The sequence below is a fragment of the Arachis ipaensis genome, chromosome B6 (genome assembly GCF_059453495.1).
Source record: "Arachis ipaensis isolate K30076 ecotype BB chromosome B6, ASM5945349v1, whole genome shotgun sequence".
Taxonomy (NCBI): domain Eukaryota; kingdom Viridiplantae; phylum Streptophyta; class Magnoliopsida; order Fabales; family Fabaceae; genus Arachis; species Arachis ipaensis.
In genome coordinates this window covers 65,064,887-65,065,597 of record NC_142441.1, presented here as the reverse complement: position 1 = coordinate 65,065,597, position 711 = coordinate 65,064,887, and positions in this window count along the sequence as shown.

Sequence of the window (711 nt, the reverse complement as noted above, 5' to 3'; positions counted from 1 at the left end):
ACATATTTTGAGCTTTCTAAGCTTCGTAGACCATGCTTGCTATGTGATTGATTTTCACTCCTATCTTCTTTTTCTTAAGTTCTATAGCATCCATGTTTTCCACTTCTATGTTGCTTAGGTGTTGCAAACAAATTTCAACATGTGTTATTGTTTGATGTGTGAGCTCTATATTTCAATTGGTTCATTAAGTTACTTTACACATCAGTCAATGTCCATTCACTATCCAATTTCACAATTGCTTGATTGTTGCTTGAATGCTTTTATGCTTCTTCACCACTTATTTTGTATCTTAACTTACAAGTTCTCTTTGAAGCATCTCAAGCACAATAGAATGAGTGAAGTGCGTACTTTCTTTTGTATAATTGTGACATAGCTCTCTATGATAGTGTGTGTGTTCTGAAGGGCGCCTAATTTAGAATTCACACACCTATTTTTCATTAATGTCACACTAATTCACTCACTCCATTCTAGTGATTTACCTCATTCCAACAATTTATGCTTCCTTGCCTTTGTATTTTCTCATCTTACAGTGTTATTTCTGTTTTTCATGAATGATGCACCATAAGCAAAATGGAAGCGGAAGAAAGAACATGCAGCACCGATTGATCTGCCAGCTGAAGGTGGCAATCCAGAGAGTCACCGTACCCCCTTGCTCTTCTTTGAGTGAACCGAGGATGGTGCAATTTTTTAAGTGTGGGGAGGTCGTCCGAC